This window comes from Diplotaxodon limnothrissa, linkage group LG13 (genome assembly GCF_057381915.1).
Source record: "Diplotaxodon limnothrissa isolate DT_005_m linkage group LG13, D_limnothrissa_male_GT1.1, whole genome shotgun sequence".
NCBI lineage: Eukaryota > Metazoa > Chordata > Actinopteri > Cichliformes > Cichlidae > Diplotaxodon > Diplotaxodon limnothrissa.
This window is the reverse complement of record NC_140608.1, coordinates 26505308-26524915: the sequence shown is the minus strand read 5'-3', so window position 1 is coordinate 26524915 and position 19608 is coordinate 26505308. Positions and strand designations below refer to the sequence as shown.

General features: G+C 39.2%; 1 pseudogene; it reads left to right on the top strand.

Annotated features, from left to right (window-relative positions):
* The first annotated feature begins 1867 nt into the window (after positions 1–1867).
* On the top strand, positions 1868–7803 carry LOC146620388 (uncharacterized; annotated as a pseudogene).
* Positions 7804–19608: the final 11805 nt, after the last annotated feature.

The window sequence follows — 19608 nt, the reverse complement described above, 5'->3', positions numbered from 1 at the left end:
TTAACAAAGTAGTAATATGTTTACATCACATGAAGAAATCATTTTTATGCTCATTAAATGATTCATTCTTTTTTGTTGAATATAAATCAAAGAAAACTTTGATGAGTTAAATTCGTTCATGGCAATCCAATGAGAATGAGGTCCATCAAACCAAAGGCTCTGATAGCGTCATGTATTGCGCATGCTCCACGCCCACCGGATGCGGAAAGGTCCGTTGAGAAGTTAACGAGCGCACGTAGAGTTACTTCTTTGGCATACCTGATAGTGAGGTAAGTAATATTTCTTGATATATTTATTTAGGTTAGTGGAGTGAGAGATAAATACTATTAGTTAAAATTTTTTACCTGTGTAGTGTGGAGATTTATATATAGCAGGGAGGTTGTAGACCCAAACATTTTTCAAATGTAAGTCGGTGAATTTAATGTTTTTTTTAAAAACTTAACCGGAGTCGCTAATTGTTGCAACAGAGCAAAAACTGATGAGGTTATTTTGGTAAGTTCGTTTTTTTGTTTTTGTTTCTGTCGACTTTGAATGAGGTGTGTTTCATGGTTATCTGCGTTGGTAGGACTGTTTTTCTTCTCTGGAGTTAGCTAACTTTGAAGAGCGGGAAAGCCGCGTAGAGCCGTAACGTCTTCGCATATAGCTCCATGAATGAAGGGTTACTTTCTGCTTAACCGGAGTTGGTGATTGTTGGTAGTAGTGGTAAGACTGACCGACATGGTTTTGGTGATTTTATGAGTGTTTTATGATGCTCTATCTAAAATTCCTGTTTTTGTCAGTGGAGTTTAGTCGCGGGCAACCGCATTAACTGGATTGATGAAAGGTTTAATTCAACTAAACCAGCGTTTAGGGGAGTTAATAACACGGAGTAAGATAAAATCTGTCACAATAATTGCATGTGCATTTTCTTTTTTTGTAATATATTCACTTAATTTTTGAATTCAGAATGATTTAGGTGGATAATTGTTTGGGTTATAGTTTCTCTGGTGCTCTGCATTAGGCTGACTAACGGTGCGTTCACACCGAACGCGATAGATGCCCCTAGCTGATCTCGTGCACATTTGCACCTCGAAGCGCGTCCAGCATGAACTGGTCGAGGTTTATATGCAATTTTCACGCGTATGAAGAAGAGATCTGGGAGGAAGTAGTGCCAGACGGTATGTTATTAAAATGGCAGCTGTCAATCTAGCGTTTGAAGAAAGAGTCTCCCTTCTCTATTTGCTGTGGAGAGCAGAGCAGTGCCTAAAGGACGTCCTCACTGTACCTGGGTCCATCAGGTCTTCCACAAGCGTGAGCAGTTTGGTGAGTTTCACCACTTGCTCCAGAAGCTCCGTCTGGATGACGGCCGCTTTCAGCTGTACCACCTTCTGTCCCTTGCCGAGTTTGAGAAGCTGCTGTCCCGCAGATTTTACCAACTCGAGCGGTAGACGTGATAAGCGCGAATGCACAAAATGCACCACACAAACTGCAGTGCGTATTTTACTTCGCGCTTCAAAGGCGTCAGTCGTGTGAAGTAGGCAGAAAAGCGTTTTCTCAATGCAAATCTGCTTCCGAAGTTTAGCTGGACCCCCAGTCGCGCTTCATCGTGCTCCTCCATTGACTTTACATGTAAACCTGAAGCTCTGGTCGCGTCTATCGCGTTCGGTGTGTACGCACCGTAACAGTCTTCACATTTCACAGTATGTAGATATTAACACAAATTTGTCAGAGTAATAACTTTGTTTTAATTAATTTCTCTCCCCAGAAATACATCACAAAATAAAGCCACATTCCCATGCTCTGAGATTCTTATGCACCTCCTCAACAATAAGTTCATGTTTGCCTTATTATTATTATGTTATTTATTTATTTTTTTTGGATGATGCAGAAGTTTAATCTCCTTGACGTTTTCTAATGCATATTTCATTTTTTATCAGTGACGTGTATGTGGCAGTGCAAGCATTGTGTTACCAGAGAGAGCAGCAGGTACAAATTACTTCAACATTATAAACTACATCATCATTACGGAATAGGTCAAAATTATCTGTGCATATATGTTAATTGTCCGTGCACATTTAAGACTTGGAGTGGACTGAACACTCATGTCTATAAAGCTCATTCATCTCAGTTTACACAGACAGCTTCAAGTTCAGTAACTTTTAAATGTGAGTTATGTGACTGCAGTGACGTCTTCTCTGAGAGAGATTTTTTTGTCCATATTGGAACACATCTGCGAAGTAACGAGACAGTTAGTTGTGTGTTTCTTGGTTGCCCTTTCAAGACAAATATTTACAATACATTTTATACACACAAAAAGAGGAAGCATCATCCACACACACTTAAAGATTTTAAAGCCAGTGTAGTTACACGTGTGGACCCAGTTCAAGTGATAGAGTCCTCTGATAATGTAAGGGCTAGCTGTTCTGAAGATGTATCCTATGGTGAATTTGAAAGTGAGTCAGTGACAGAATGTGATAATAGTGCTGTTGAAAATCAGCCCGAACTAATTGAACGGAAATTAGCAGTAATATTGTTGAAATTGGAACACATATTTCATGTTCCAGCAAAAGGATTAGATGAGTTCTTAGAGGAGTTAGTTTTTCTGTTGAGTTCAGCTAGTGTACCTCTGACAAAACGTACAATTACAGAAATTTTTAAGAGCCATAACCTCCATATTAGTCAGGCTGTTATTGAAGAGCTTGCAAATTCTGTATGTGTTTCTAACCCTGTGGCTAAAATATTGGGAAAGTGTGGCCCTCTTGCCACTCCTTATAAAAGAAAACTATACTACATACAACATTTTAGGGTTGTAGAGCCTGTTGAGTATTTTTTATCGATAGACCAAAGGAAGTCATTTCAGTACATCCCTTTATTACAGTTATTGCAGGAAATATTGAGTCACAATAAATTGCTGGATAGAGTGATTGAAGAACAAATAGCTCAAGAAAATAGAGAGAATCTGAATGGTGATCAGAGGGTTTACAGATCTTTTCGAGATGGGGAGCATTATAAAAGAAATAGCTTTCTAGATGGTGAGAAGTTGAGAATTTCTATTAACCTTTATATTGATGATTTTGAGGTTTGTAATCCTCTTGGGACCTCACGGAAAAAGCACAAGCTTTGTGGTGTATATTGGGTCTTGGGCAATTTACCACCTGGTTCTCATTCAGCCCTTTCATCCATTTATTTGGCAATCCTTTGCAAGAGTGAAGATTTGAGGACATTTGGGTTTGAAAAAGTCTTTGATCCACTTTTGAGAGATCTGGTAACTTTGGAGCAACATGGTGTGTTCATCAGTCAGTTGAACGAGTGTATTAAAGGAACTGTGAGCTGCGTCATAGCTGACAACCTAGGAGCCCATGGGCTGGCAGGTTTTGTGGAAAGTTTTTCTGCTGAATACATATGCAGATTCTGTACAGCTAAAAAATCTGAAATAAAGTCAGTGACTGCTGGTGATTTTGAGCATAGAACACCGGAACTTCATGAATTCCATTTGAAGCGTGCACAAGAAACAGCAAGTGCTTGTTGTGGAGTTAAGCGAGATTGTATTTTGAGTAAGAATCTGAGCCATTTTCATGTCACTGCAGGCTACCCTCCAGATGTAGCACATGATCTGCTAGAGGGCATAATACCAGTGGAGCTTGCGCATTGTTTTTCTTTTTTAATCTCTAAAAAGTATTTCACCTTAGAAAAACTTAACAACTTGATCCAAAATTTTGAGTATAAATGGGCAGATAAAACCAACCGGCCTCATGCAATTCCCCAGACTTTCTCATTAAAAAAAAATATTGGTGGAAATGCACATGAAAATTGGTCTCTGCTTCGTTTGTTGCCTCTAATTATTGGTCCACTTGTTCCAGAGGATGAACCTGCATGGCATATTGTTTTGGATCTGAAGGACATTGTGAAGCTTGTTGTAGCCCCTGTCCAGTCTGATGAGTCGATTTCCTACCTTGAGTGTAAAATCAGTGAACATCGCCAGAGATACCAAGAACTTTTTCCAAACAACAGTCTTCTCCCTAAACATCATTATTTGGAGCACTACCCTGCTCTGATTCGGCATTTTGGGCCTCTTGTCCACAAATGGACAATGAGATTTGAGGCGAAACATAGTTTTTTTAAACAAATTGCTCGCCATACAAACTGTTTTAAGAACATACCTGTTACACTTGCCAAAAAACATCAGCTCGTGATTGCCTCTGACTTGCACTCTTCTGAACATAAGACACCTTTAATGGTAAATGTTGGCTCATCAGTACCAATTGATGTTCTGAAAAGTGATATCGCAGTAGCTATAAAGCAAAGATTACCAGATGAAACTGATGTCCATATTACAAAAAGCGTGTCATACAATGGCATGAACTACAGCACAGGAATGATAGTTGTTCATGGGCAAATATTTGGTTTGCCAGAGTTTGCAGAAATTCTGCAGATTTTTATTTTGCATGGCAGAATATACTTTTTTGTAAAAAAGTTCTCTGCTTGGTATCGAGAGCACTTCAGAGCTTTTGAGCTTGACATGTCACATGCGAGAGAGGTGTCTCTGATTGAGCATGGGGAACTACTCGATGACTACCCGTTAGCTGCCTATTCAGTGGGAGGCCTGCGTCTGGTTACTCTGAAGAGACACACTAACTTGCAGGGTAAACAGGAGTGATGTTTGTAAGTATTTTCCCCCTATATCACCTGGCACAGTAAATAATACATCATACTTTGCAGACCAATTGCTACTTAATTTATTGAGAGTAGATTTCTTTTAAGCATCTTATGCAAGAATTGTCATTAATTAGAAGAATGCAAGACAAATCTGGAAAATGCACTATTCACTTCTCCAGTAAAAAAATTCCTCGAGGCCAAGGTGACATCATCAAATTATCGTTGACATTAGAATTTGTTACACACACTCGCACAATAGTCAATGAGTACATCTTTATTTATTTTTTAAATATTTGATATTTGTCCAGGTCAGCATGATGCCCCAGCCCATAAGACTGAGGATCATTCTCGGAGAAGATGATGCCAGGAAACTAATTTTACCAGCTGGGATATCAGACTCCATTGAGGAATTGTGTCAGGAAATAAAGACAAATTTTGGAGTGCAACAGGATTTTCGTCTTCAATATCAAGATCCTGATTTCGGAAATGATTTTGTAAATCTGACTGCGATCTCTGAAATTAATGATAAAGCAACTTTAAAGGTTGTATACTTGGATAGTGTGCAGTTGCAAAGTTTTACAGAAGATGGAGTGACATGTCAACCAGTGCGAAGTCCAACACATTCCTTTTCAAGCTCTTCAGACACAGACAATACAAGGCCCGTTTCATCGTCAGGTTCATCACCGTCTACAAGACTGTCAGTGTGGCCAAGTGTCTTCACAGTCCCTCATTTCAGCTATGAGGCTGAACTGCAACTTGAAAAGGCCAATGCTGAGTTCATTGCTGGTGGAACTCATTTGACCCCCTCACCAAAACTGAAATCCCACCTTTTAGAAAGGCTGGCTGAAGAAATAATAAAATTTAAAGTCTATCCAACTGACAATGACCTGAATGAAGTTGCAGAAGCCCTTGTCAAACAGCATCCTTGTCTGAGGGAGCAGGGATCCTTTAATGGCTGTTATGGTTGGAAAATTAGCCTCAAGTATAAAATGGCCAATGTCCGGACCAAACTGAGAGGCCTGGGCTGTGCTGAGGTGTTGGTAAATTCACTAAAGAACAAGGCCCAAGACAAAAGTAAGGCAGCATTGAATGTGAAAAAGCCTAGAAGAGCAGAAGTCAATTACTGTCCGCAGTATCCAAAAGGAGAAACCACTGACAGCCTGGAAAAAGAGAGAATTGCACTGCTTTCAGAGGTTCAGAAGAGAAACAATGACAATATAGTGACAATGAAAATGCAGAAGACTTTTTCGTACAGAAGGCAAGAAGTTATTCAAGGACAGCCCTTTATTGCAGATTTTAAAAGCAGATGGCCAGCTCTGTTCACCGAGAAAGAGGTGCATGTCCTATATGTCTAACTTTTAGAGTGTGTTTATGGTTGACCAGTTATTTCTTGCTTCACTAATATTGACATAACATAGTGATAAAACAGCTAATAATTCCTGGTATGTCCTTCCTCTGGTGCATATTATAAGTGCATTGTTCATGTTTTTCAGATTGACAAGGAATTCCTGCGCATATCGACAGTACCGCTGCTATCTAGATTCTTTTATGAGCTAGACTTGTACACTCCACGCATGATGGAGCTCTTTCGAGGCAAAGGTGGGGTGGCTGGCAGAAAAATGAGACACATCATGGTGGCCATCTCCAAGGTGGGTTAGATCTGTGCTTAAGAACTTTTTATGCCCATAATCTGGCAATTTTATGAGCAAAGATATCTATACATATGGTAGGCAAAAGTCCTAAGAGGTTTTCATATTTTATACAAATTATATAAGCATCAGTCTTATATTAATAAGTAATTGATAAAATCGTATGGTTAATTTTGATCAAAATGGGGAAAAAAACTCCAAAAAAAACATTAGTGTTGCCTCATTTTGTGTCTGATTTGGTTTAGACAGATGTTTTGAGGTGGCTGTAGCTCAGGTGGTAGAGCAGGTCAGCTACTAATCAGAAGCTTGGCGGGTTGGTCCCAAGCTCCTCCAGTGTGCATGCCAAATATCCTTGGGTAAGATACTAACCCCAAGTTGCTCACCGATGCATTCATCGGAGTGTGAATGTGTATGAATGTTAGACAGTAAGCACTAAACCCGGTGGCGCCAGTGTTCGACAGCCTCGACCTCTGTCAGTGCGCCCCAGGGTGGCTGTGGCTACAATGTAGCTTGCCATCACCAGTGTGTGAATGTGTGTGTGAATGGGTGGATGACTGGATATGTAAAGCGCTTTGGGGTCCTTAGGGACTAGTAAAGTGCTATATAAATACAGGCCATTTAAACAGTTTAGAAAAAGTGATTGGGTGAATGAATTGTTGTATAAAGGCAGCTTTGAGTGCTCTGAGTAGAAAAACGCTATATAAGAACCAGTCTATTTACCATGTGGCCTTTTGGACTCTTCCAAACTAAGTATTCCTTTTTCAAACTGCTGCCTAAAAGTTAAATATTGTCATTATGGATTCCCTTTTTTCTTAGGATGACACAATACATACAAGACGAGCATGCATCCTGAAGTCCTTGTGTGTCTACCTGAATGAAGACCATGAGAAACTTGTGAAGGAATATACGGTCAGTTATATTCACAAGTTGTTCTGTGTTATGTAATTTGCTCCAGGAGTTATGGGTAATTTCGATATATGAAATGGTAAAATGTGACACCACGTGTGAATAAAAGATATTGCAATTGGTCCTTGTTTTGTTTCATGTCAAATTTCTGAGGTGTGAAACCAGAGACATAGAATTTAGTAAATATATCAGCATATTCACGCTGATTGCTGAATTCCTTTTTTTTTTTTCATATGTAGACTCAAACAAATGTATTATTATATTTTACGTCACAGAACACTGAGGCCAACACTGAAGCCATGGAACAAACTGTGATGGGAGTGTATGTCATACATCAGGAGGGTGCGGAGCCTGGAGATGACCCAGAGAACATCGGTGTCCTGATTTGAAGGCGTGGAGGTTCTCACTGGTTTGAGGAGCATTGCAATTGCTTGTGCTCTGTTATTTGGACTGATATACTGTCTGAACCTAAGCTACCCACCGGAGCTCAAATGCACTTTTGAAGTCTTGCAAAAGATTATCATGAAGCTGGATGGACAGAGGTTGTCATCCAAGGCACAGTTCCTAAAAAACAAGCTAATGGGGTGAATGAGCTTGAAACGGACTCATGCAAGCCAGATATTTTTTTTTTCAAGGTTTCTGCAATGCAAATATGTGTTTACTGTTTTAAAGTTTAAAATTGTAAGTTATAAAATGTTCATATAAACTATGTGGTTTGCTCTGTGGCTATTACACAAAGATTGTTCGTCCATAACTTAAAGTCTTATACACTTGAAGTGTAAACACTGATTTTTGCCAGATGGCAATTGTTACAAAGGCAAATGGACACTGGTTTTCACAAATTGTTTGAGTGGAGCAGTTATGCTCAAAATTGAATGTTTTCTCCACACGTTAAATAGCATAAAGTCACTATTAATGGATACAGCCTGATTAAATGGAGGACTAATGTATGCAAGCAACATAGTAATGTTGTAATATTATAGTAATGTTGAATGTTATGTCTGAGCTTTAAATTGTGTTAAAATTCATATTGTTGTTTGCAATGCATATTTTACTACATTTTACGAAAGTTGCTTTGGGGATAATATTTTTTGTCTGCAAACTATTCAACAGACTTATTTCATTTTTATTATTAGGGTTAGGGTTATTTTATTGTATTTTTTCTTTCAGTCAGCATGTCTTGATCTGGAAGTTCTGTGGTCTTGGTATGAGATCGTTAAAGGGGAGAAAGCTAGGCTGAACTGGGATCCTGCCAACTGTTTTAAGAATGTTCAAGCAAAATAAAAGATGGTTTTGCAAGTTATCATTTATGTATGTTTCATTAATTTAATTAAAAGTAATGTTTACATAAGCAATACAAACACTAACTGAAACATGATTGGTGTAAGTACTACAGACATAAATTACATTTGTTCATTCAACAAGATTAACATTGGTGAAACAAACAAATATTTTACTAGTTCATGTAACAAGACTGACTTTTGATGTGCCAAAGTGTTTAAACAATATAACATGAATTTAAATTAATTTAATTAGACTAACTTGGTACAAACATGTTAACTGAATAAAAATCAAATTAACTGAATGTTAATGTTTAAATTATGTTACACTTACAAACATATTTAGTGTTGAAACAACACAATCAAGATGGATTGATTTAACATGATTTGTTTAGATGGAATATAGGTGGCAAGATGAAATTAAGTTCATCCAATGAATTATTTTTTTGAGTGTATCCTTGCAGGAGTTTTCAGGTCCAAAGGGGAATCCACAGAATCCCTGTGGGATGCAGAAACCTTTCCGTGCATCAATGTCTCTGGAAAACTTCCACACAATTTCCAGGATTATCTGTTTTGATAACCGAGACAGCAGACCAGCTCGACGGCAGAGAAACAAGCTAGCTGCCATCAGGACAGTGTGGGATAAGTGGGTGCGCCACCTCTCCCTGTTTTACAACCCTGGGCCTAATGTCACCATTGATGAGCAGCTGATCCCATTTAGTTGTGAAACATATTGCTTCACGTGTAAATGTGTTGTGTCTTTCCACTCACTCCACTTGATTATAACTGATTTATTTTTTTATAACATTTTATAAAAAAAAACAAAACGAGAAGCACATTAATTCATAAATGTGATCTAACAAAGGTAAAGGGAAAAAATTAACCATGTTTGCTGTTCATATGGTTTGTAATTGGGATGAAGTGAACATCTGTTGAGTAATTTAACATAAAATTGTTTGATAGTGTTAATTTGGAAAGCCAAAACTCTAGCAGGTCCACCAGACCCATGAACACTGGCTGAGTAACAAAAATATGAACACCACACAAGGGTTAAACAAGGAGTTAGCAGGAATACCTTTTGTTAAGTAGATTTAAGCAGGAATAATAACAACTGGCACTTTAAGCATTTTTTGTAAATGTAGTTTTAAATGTTTAACTTGTAGATCTTTGGAAAAATTCTTGTATCTTTGTGCTCAAGTGCAGGCTGCACTGATAACTGTAAGAACATCCGACTCAGTAGAGCTGCTTCATACTGTAAGGCTGCTGGACAAACGTCTCCCTGGGTAGCTCACACCTAACCTCTTGTCATCTTTCTCCTCTCCTCACCGACTTCTCCTCCCCTCTCCTCTCCTCTCCCCTCCTGGCCTCTGTCACCTCTCTTTTTCCTGTGCTCTGGCTGGCTAGTTGACAGTTAGAGCTGGTCCGGGTCACCTCCTGCACTTCCTGTTGGTTTGAAGGGGTGCAGCTCTGGAGCTGGAAGCCCACGCCCCAGCGGTTCCCTGACTTGCCCCCAGTGAAAAGCAAGTGAAGTGTGGGTTCCTCTACTGGGAGAGCAGGCGGCAGGCCTGGAGGTTTGGCCCTGGACCAGTACTCCTCTTGTGGTGAGACCAGGCCAGACGCAGCCTGCCAGGGGATGCCTTGACCTCCTCAAACTGATGTGGCACAAGCTGGCAGAGCGGTCACTGCTGCCACTGCATTTGGGTGGAAAGACGATCTCTTACCCTTTCTCACTTGTTCGATGAGCACATCTTCCTTTGTTTTCATGGCTTGCATTTTCTTTTGCCTACATTTTCTTCCTCACTTTCTAACCTACAGATGTACTGCTGTGGGTAACTTAGAACAAGTGCAGCATCTCTAGGTCCTCTTGATTCCTCATGAAATTGTGTGAATCACTTTAAGGGTGTTTATCCTAAAATAAAGTGTTTTTGCATCTGACTTTTTTAAAACACTTAAACATATTTGTAATTCCAAATGCCAACTGTCTGTCAAAGTACCGTTTTCTTCCACTTATAGACTCAGATTGTTAATCAGTTTCTCTGTGTTGTGTGAGTAGTACTTAGGAATGTTCCCAGTAACTAGTGTGAAACAGGATAAGAAAATCTGTTTAAGTAGTTTAGGCAACAGCTGAAACTGGACACAATCCAGTAAATGAGTTTAAACATTCTTATTTTACCCTTTCAATATCCACCAGGTCAGAACCAATGCAGGGTCAGGGTTTGGGGTCTGTTAGCACCCAGCCTTTTATAGAAATTCCAGCTTTTAACTGAAAAGCTGTACTGCCGAATAATTTTTCTGACAAAAAATACATTCCAAAAAACAGTTTATTTTTTGGTAAAAATAAAACACAACTCTTTGGATTCACAGGACTGCACCTTTCCTACTTTCTCAGAGTTAGGGAGGGATGGCTTTGTAATAAAAGCTGAACCCAAAGTTAACTGTTGTTGTACTTTAATAAAATATCAAAGATTAATTTAATCATTTAACGAAATGCTATTTAATGTGGGTGGTATTTCTTCCTCACAGCAAAAAGGTCGCAGTTCAAATCCACTTGGTTTTTCTTGCATGTTCTCCCTGTGCCTGTATGGGTCCTTTCTGTATATTTGATGCTAATAAGCAATTCTAAATTGTGTGCATTATCTCTGATAGACTGGCGACCTGTCCATGGTGTACCTTGCCTCTGTCCCCTGAGGCAGCTCTGATATGCTGACTGGTAGAAAACTGATGTAACTTAAGTAATTCTTTGTAAGATACTGCCATGTTAATGGCATTCTCACTCATCAATACGTAATTGTTATGATCACAGTTTGTTCATTCTTGTGTGTCGCATCCCATTTCCACTCTTTGATATTATTTTACAACATTGCTATTATGTAAAATCTGCCGTGCAAGCAAAAGCGTCTTCTCAGTATCTCAGAGGTTGAAGAGCAATACGACCCTGTCCGGGCTCACTGCCTATTACCCAAAGAGAGCGCGGCGTCCTGCTGATAGCTCGTGATGGCTCATTTTTTTTCTTCTGCAGGATGTTCTGTCAAAGACGGTATCAAAGGTCCAGGGGTCTGGTTGGAATGGCTGCATCCTGGGAACACATTAGCAAGTGCTACTGTTTGTGATCTTTCTCTCTCTCTCTCTATCACTTTGAAGTTATCTCCCTTCGCTCCACCCACAACTCCACCACCCACTCCTTCTTTTCTCTGACCCATTTGAGTATGGAGAAGGGACAGCCAGAACAAATATTATCATCTCTTAGAGCTGTGGTTTAAGCATTGCCGAAGGTCCCTTTTTATTTTTAGAATCATGGTTGGAAGTGTTCTTGGGGATGTGGCCACTAATTTTCACTTCTACATGCAAATCATGAGCCAAAACACAGTTCTGAGAGTCGCCAAATTGCCACTTACAGACTTGTAAGTAATTGTGAAGCAAAACAAGGCAAAATTCCACAACAATTATAGCCGGTTCCAGCTCATGTACGAAGCTCAAGTTCTGATGAGCTTCAACATGGATTTGAAAAGACCTCAAATTATCCTAAGCCAGGTACAAGAATTTAATTTCCTTTGATTACATTTGATGTATCTCAAGAACACATTTCAAGAGATTTTCAAAAAGCACTTATTAATTCAGCAGTCATTCAAATGATATCCTATACAGGCAACTCGGGTTAATTGAAGCTTTGCTACCTTGAAACTGTCTCTCAAATCTTGCCTAACTCCTTTTTTTTCTGCCGCAACCTTTTGACATAAATCATCCACAGCTTTGTTAGACTTGAATCAAACTGACACTTTTTCAGACTTATTAAAAGTGCGCAAAGTAAAGGAATAAAAAAAAAGCATAACGGGAGGGGGGGAGGAAACAACAAAGCCAAAATATGGTGCATAATTACGCCTCGCCTCTCCCTCGCTCTCACTTTCTGCCGCTTTTTCTCTGTCCATCTCTAGTTGTCTGTGACGGCTGGCTTTCTGAGTGGCATTAGGAGGCTAAATTGGCCTGTTTCAGGCAGAAGAGCGTCTGTGTTTGGTGTCAGATAATGTGCGCTGAGGAGTCCGAGGAGAGTGTGATTAAAGCCAAGCCACTGATAATTATGTCAGACTGCACAGTTGTCCAAAACCTTCTCGGCTAGTTGAAAGAGATTTCTCTCTGATGAGCAAAACAGGAGGAGGAAGAGGGAGAGTGAGAGGGAAAAAAAGGTGAAGGGGCTTTTTGAAGAGGATCTTCCTATTACTGTTCCGGCCTCTTTTGCCCCTGCCAATTTAGGGAGAGCCACTGCTGACTTCCCGGTGTACTGGAGACATTTTGTGGGGTGTCACTGAGTTGAAATGCTGTTCTAAGCAGGTGTTGCTGTTGGTGAGGGTAGATGCTAAAAAGGCTAGAAATAGGATTAAGCATTAGCCTCTGCAACCTGTGTAATTAACCCTGACACTCAAGCCATGATCAAAGAAACATTCTCTTTTCCACCCAAATAAATCTTGGCTTAAACTTTGTGTGTTTTTTTCCTCATAAATGCCCATAGGAGGAAGATATCTTTATCACAGACAGTTTAAATTACTAGCCCACATTTGCATAATCACTTAGGTAGTTTTGTTACTGCGTGGCATTTCACTGTGACAAAAGAAGCGTCTAGTGGATTCTAGTGGAAAAAGGAATTGGTTTTGATTACTGTGAATGTGGAAAAGAAATCAAAAGTGTTAATGCTTGACTTCAAACTCAGAGAAAAACACTGGCATTTGACAATTCTACTGAATTATTAAATTTATCTTTTAAATTCTTTTTTTTCAGTTTTGTTGTCCTTTGTCAATTATTTTTAATTTCCAGATCCACCTGGGACTGAAGGTAGAGAGAGGATTTATTTATTTATTTATTTATTCATTTTTTATTAACAAAGTTTTTACCTATTTGGAGCACTCAAATAAAAATGTGTTTGCAATGCCCAAAATAAATGTATGTGACTTTATTTTAAAGTTAACATTTTCCACTTTCAGTACTTTTGTGTTTGTGTGTGTGTGTGTGTGTGTGTGTGTGTGTGTGTGTGTGTGTGTGTCTGAAAAATATTTATACTATGATTAGACTTGCTTAAGCTCTCATAAAAATTACTTGTTAATAACCATCAATTCTAGATGAGGGAGCTGTGACAGAACAGATAATATTTATTATATTATATTTATTATATAAAGCAATGTTCCCACTTTAGATCTGCATGCTGCAAAAAGCTGTTAATTCATGTCAATCCTAATAAAAAAATTAAGCTCGACAAAGTTTAGCAAAGACATAACGGGCACACTAGCTGAACTTTACATTGATTTAAAAAAGCTAATAAGAATCGCAAAGATTTTATTAACATTATGAAACAGTATATTAAGTAACAATTGTTAAAAGCTAATAATACCAGCTTATAATGTTATTAATCTTTATTAGGTCATATATAACATATATTCACATAAATAAATGTTACATAAGAATATATGTTAAATAAAATTTTAGAGGAAAGATGACTTTGTAGATCAGAGGCAGCAGTGAGATGTCAATGTGTCCACCTGTACACCAGTGTCTTTGAAATGTAACAACAATGCTGCAATTAAATTTAGAAGATTAAATAAGTCAGTGCAAAAGGTATTAAAAGAAACATGTTTTTTCCCCTTTTTTCCAGTTTTTTTTCCCCAACACTTCTTTAACATTCTGCCTGCTTTGGAACAGTATTCCAACCATTATGATCAGTGTGAAGTGTATGATTGCAGGACTTGGCAGGGGATGAAATCCCTCGCAGAGGTTAAGCCTGTGTGCAATGCTAAATGACAGAGCATATATTAATATGAAATCCATCCAATTATCTCTAATGGAGCTCTCTGGCGTGATACTGTACCCAGTCATTTCAGGTCCATGAGCAAACCCTCAGTTGCTCTATCTCTGAGACCGCTTTGTCTCTTTGTGCTTCCGTGCACGTCTGACTCTTTGCATTTCTGCATGAATTATCCAGTCTGGAAAATATTTTGTCAAATTACAAGTTCAAAACTACAGGTGATTACACACGATTTGTTATTTTGTTTCTTATAATTAAAGTAAACACCACAATCAGGCATCGTTGTACGTAGTGGTCTGACATTTCTTTCAGTATGGAATGTCACAGTTGGCCTGAAGGAGGCTTACGGTTGAAGAATGGCAGGTTTGTGGATATATTACAAGAACTGGATACCAGGATCAGATGCTCACACACTTGAATGAAAATTTACTTATTGAGTCAACAAGTCAAAAACTGCCCCAAAAAACATTCTCTCTCATTTTGGCTCATATCTGGATTGAAAAAATCGGTAAATGGCCTGTATTTGTACAGCACTTTACTTAGTCCCTAAGGACCCCAAAGCGCTTTACACTACATTCACACACTGGTGATAGCAAGCTACATTGTAGCCACAGCTGCCCTGGGGCGCACTAACAGAGGCGAGGCTGCCGGACACTGGCGCCACCACCAGTAGGCAACGGGTGAAGTGTCTTGCCCAAGGACACAACGACCGAGACTGTCGGAGCCGGGGCTCGAACTGGCAACCTTCCGATTACAAGACGAACTGCTCCTGAGCCACGATTGCCCAATAGGCCCCCTGCTCAGGGTTTCTCCTGTGGATCTAGACCGTGGATTCCTGCTCAGCTCAAGTTCCAGAACAATAAATAACAACTTACTGTATTTGCAGGTGAAGGTGTCCTGTCATTAGCTTTACATACTTCTGTTAAAGTTAATTTGAGTGCTCAAGTAGATTAGAAAAGGGCTAGTCAGTCAAGTCGAAGTCAAGTCAAACTTGACTTTAAATAGATTAGAAATTGGCTACATAAGAGACAGTCCATTTACTATTTAATTTAAGCACTAAACTACCTGGTTAGCTTAGGCACTAAAAAGTGTTTGGTCAGGAGTAGGGAAAGACGGTTTAGGGTTAAACCTGACCTCACACACCCTTGACCCCTGCAAAAATGACTAGTTGTGCCAGGTGGATCTCACTATTGCCAGAGCTTGGCGCATCATGCAGCACAGCAAAAGGACACCTTGTGCGTAAATGTGAGATAATGATGGCTTTGACAAAACATTATTCAATGCCGTGGAAATAGCGGGGCATTGAAAAATGGATGTTCATTTTTGTTCACCTATGTCCCTTGATATTGAATGTGCCGTTCTAATAAATTACTACAGAATATTGAATGTATGGTGTGATAGATCAATCAATCAGGTAACACGCAGCGCAAAATCTGAAAGATCATTATGCATCTTATCCTCTTTTTAATATCGTTAATAAATGATGTAGTAATTGATCGGCTTGCTAATTAATCTCTTATGCCCCTTTTCCATTAGTACCAACTCAGATCAACTCACTATGGTATTTAGAGTTTTCCATTAGATCATAGTACCTGGTACCAGGTACAAAAATAGTACCTGTTCAGCAGGGTTGCAAAGCAATCCAAGCAGCTACTAAAATGCGACGTTGTCGGTGGTGTCACTTGATGAGTCATACGAGCGTCTTGTTACGTCAAAACTGCCATTTTTGAAAACGGAGTCTGACAAAAAGCTACGGACCAAGTAGCAGGTATATCGTCGCCTCGACGTCCACCGTGGTTGTAGCTTTCTTGTCGCACACTAATTATGTCACGGGATGCCTGGCCATGTTGCTATAATGACTAGTAGCTAAAATGGAAAAGGAGCTTTAACGTCCATCTAGTGACAAGTTCAGTGTTGGGGATTTTGGTTAGTTTTGCATTTACCTTTTTCTTCTTCTTTGCAATACCTAAATATAAAGTTTATAACAGAAAAACTCTAAGGTTAAGCTCAATTAAAATATTTGATTTGAAAGGTAACATCTCGTAGTTTCTATCTTTGTAGCCCATGAGAGGAAATGCATTCTAACCTTAACCCTAGGTCGTTCACCACTTGCCTGGTTTATGCCAAATAAACTTTGTGATTTAGTCATTCAGAGACAAGGTTAGCACAACCACCATGAAATGATTCTGGATAACCTGAACATGCTCAATATTGTAATGATGAAACAAACAAACAAACAAACAAACAAACAAACAAACAAACAAACAAACAAACAAAAGCACTGGAAGAGTCTTGCATCAGTATTACTTTAAAGTTTGCCCTACGCAAAAGACGCTCATATTTAATATTTAGCATCAATATGGCATCAATTCCCCTCTGTCATTAAACTTTGAATACTCTCCAACACCTTTCTAGGTCAAACAACAGCTGCATCAGAAATAAGTTGGTGGCTTTGATGAACTGCCTTTGATGACTGACAAAGTACTCTTGCGTATTCTTTTGAAAATGGTCAGATGAACTCAAGTCAAACTGTGCCACGGCTGTATCGCAGTTCGTCGCTTTCTCCAGTGCTGACTCCTTTTCTTGGTCCTACAGGGCGTAGCAGGCCTGGCACTTTGCAGATTGTGCCGCCGACTACTGTAAAACACTGATTACAGTTGTTGAAAACCTTCCACCCCTCCAAACAGCCTTGTTTTATTGCCTCCGTACCGTGTGTCAAGATCTGTTGTGAGAGTGCCACTTAATGAAGCCTTACCTGAATTTATTTGCCAGTGCTCCTGCATAGACTGAGAGAGGAGGTACCAATTAATAGAACGTAAGAGGACCCAGTGATTTATAATTAACAAGCATGTGGGTTATAGTAAACATAACACTCAGTGTAATAGCCCAGGAGAGAGACGGGAAGTGGAGAAAGAACTAAGGAGGAGGAGGAGAACGAGAAAAAAAAAAAACGAGTGTTGATTTGTCCCTTGGTGGATGAGCGGAGTCCTTGTAGCTGACGGGAGCTGTCTAAGGCGGCTAAATGAATGATCATCTGTGAGTTAGACTGGAGACAAACGCTTAACGAGGATGATGTGAACCTCACTGACATGAGGGGGCTGAAAGAGAGAGAAGAGAGAGGGGGACTGACAGAGAGAAAGACGGCGGCAAGCAAACATACTCGCCTCTAAAATGAATGGCGTATCCACATTATAATGGCTATGAAGTTGCTTTACTCAACAGGCCATAGCTGGGCTCTGTAAGGCTGAGTAGTTGTTTGTCAGAATTTCTAAAAGGGCAATGAATCCCCACTCATTTCCAGAGGTTTGCTGTCGGTGCATGACGGGAACAAAAGAGAAATTGCAGAAAGCAAATGTAAGGTTGACAACATTGACAGCTGAAGAGGAATCTTCTAGAAAGCATTTATAAAACATCTTTACCCCAAAAACTTTGGCTGTTGGCGGGGCGTTCAGCTGGCTCACAAGTCTAAACTTCAATGCCACAAATTTAGACCTGTCTCACAGCTCTTATCATATGTCATCTCCTTCACTTTTCACTGTATATTTCAGGAATATACCACGAGAGGCTACACTACAGTACAACAGTGAAGAGGCTTTGCTGTGTCAATCTAAAGCTCGGCGTCGAGTGGCTGATATCTTTAGAATAAGGCAAAGGTTCAACAAGTTGTGAATTTTCTAATGGTAAAACTTGTACAACTGCTTACATAGTTGTCCAACAGTTGTCTGAAGAAAGAACTTCATCCGTCCGTCTATCCATTCTCCTCCACTCAACTTACATCAAAGTAAGTATCTGGTTCTGATCCAGTCCTTGATGTCCATGACGATGACTTTATACTAGTGCTGTCAGCTTTAATCTCATTAAAATGATGCTCGTTAATGCGTTAGCGCTGCATTACTTCATACATTTATCCAGCTAGTGTTGAGATGTAACAGAACTTGTTAATGGAGTTCAGATTGAAAACTGTATTTAGCACAGCTATATTTAATTGTAACTTTCATTTTGACTTAATTTTGTTATGACATTGTTAGTATTTGGGAAACAGTTATGTTCACAATAAGATTGTTTTCAAAGTCTGTATTATCCAGTCTAAAATGTAACTGTAGCATAGCAGCAATACATGAGTTGGTTGCTTACTGGTCTGAACTGACATGCTGTCATGTAATCATAAAACTCTGTGTTTCTCAGTTTCTGGATTGAGTTTGCGTGTCCTCCCTATTCTCTGTGCACTCTGGATACACTGGTTTAATACCAAAGACATACTTGCTACGTTATCCTCCAAATCAAAATAGATCAGGTACAAATGTGAGCCCTGTCTAAGACAGCAGGGGTGATGGTTAAGAAATTGCATGAATAGAGAGGCTGACAAATTCGGTGGACATTTTGAAGTATGTGAGTAAAAAATTTAACAAAAACTTTTAACTTTGACTTCCCGAATTTTAACCTAATAGAGGTGAGACAGTGTGTTATGAATAATTCCTGCAAGTTTTTAACAGATGAACATTTTATGATGTGGTTTTAAAAGTATATAAGTACAGTGTTTTTTATTCTAGTCAGATTGAACTATAGCTTGCCTCTACACATGCGATAAGAGTAGCAATAGGCCACTGAAAGACAGTGAATGGCTGGGATAGGTGGCTAGTTGTTCAGTTAGACATTTATAGATTTTAGATGTTTGGTTTTTAAATGCCATGACCAATGAGAGCTAATACTATAAAGCAAAAATGAGGACAACGCTGTGCTGCTTGTTTCTCATGGTATCATTCAACTTCTGCTGAGTGCTGATTGGCCATCTGGTATTGTTTTATGTCACTTTCTATTAAGCTCATTGATCCTCCCTCCCTGTCTGTGGCATGTGGTTTATCATCGCACATCACTGTGTGTGTTTGTAATATGAATATGGTACAGTGGTATGATTGCAGTACATGATGGTCTCTGTGTGTGCGATGATGCGAGCCCTACAGCTACACTTGCGTCCACGGCGGCGGTGATTAGGCTGTTTATGTAGTGTTTGCACTAAAGTCAGAGCAGAGCAGTTTTAATAAGGGAATATATGATGTCACTGGGTCACCCCAAAGGACAGTGGTGTTGAGTAAACCTCTAGAAATATCTTGGGATGTCTGATTGTACACTTCTTCACCGCATATATTACGCTGATTAAAACGGATTACTTTTCTGAAGACCAATATTGTTTCAGAGTTAAAGAAAAGATATCTAAAGTTATATTTTGATTAAAATGTTGGACACACAATATTCATAATTCCCAAGAGGTAACAAGGTTCGATGTACAGTGCAAAAGTTCAGATGGTTGATTATTGGCCAGATGTAGCCGTGTAGTTAGTAGCTAGTAGTA